We start from the raw sequence: 577 nt of genomic DNA, 5'->3' as shown, positions 1-577 counted from the left end.
ATCAACCGTAAATTCGCCTTTGTTCTTGAATTTCCTCGTTCATGTTTGTTTTTATATATGTGTAAATTAATATATATAGGTAAATAATTCTTTATCTATTTTTCTTATTTATTACTTTTCTTTTCTTTTCTTTTCTTTGTAATTTTGTTTGGCTTTAAAGTTTCTCATTTTCTTTGCAGGTTCTTTTTTTCTTTCTTTCTTTCCTTCTTTCTTTCTTTCTTTCCTTCTTTCTTTTTTTTCCGTTCATTCATGATTTGATTTTACTTTGTTGTGGTTCATCCTCTCATTTTTTGTCTCTATTTATCTATTTTTCTGTCCTTTTTCCCTTCCCCCATTCCCTTTTCGTCATGATAAATGTTATTCATTACTGTTTTTCCCTTTCTTTCACCACCCTCCTTCGTTATCTATTCTTCCTCCTTTTATTTGTTCTTTGTTATTCTCCCTCTCTCTCCTTCGTTTTATCTTTTTCTTTGTTCTTATTTCCTCTCTCCCTCTCTTTCTCTTTCTTTGTCTGTTCTTTGTTCTTCCCCGTCTTTCATCATTTTCTTCTTCTTTGAGAGGAAGGAGATAGACATGG

Source organism: Penaeus monodon, chromosome 24 (genome assembly GCF_015228065.2).
Source record: "Penaeus monodon isolate SGIC_2016 chromosome 24, NSTDA_Pmon_1, whole genome shotgun sequence".
In the NCBI taxonomy this organism is placed as follows: domain Eukaryota; kingdom Metazoa; phylum Arthropoda; class Malacostraca; order Decapoda; family Penaeidae; genus Penaeus; species Penaeus monodon.
This window is presented reverse-complemented; position numbering follows the sequence as displayed.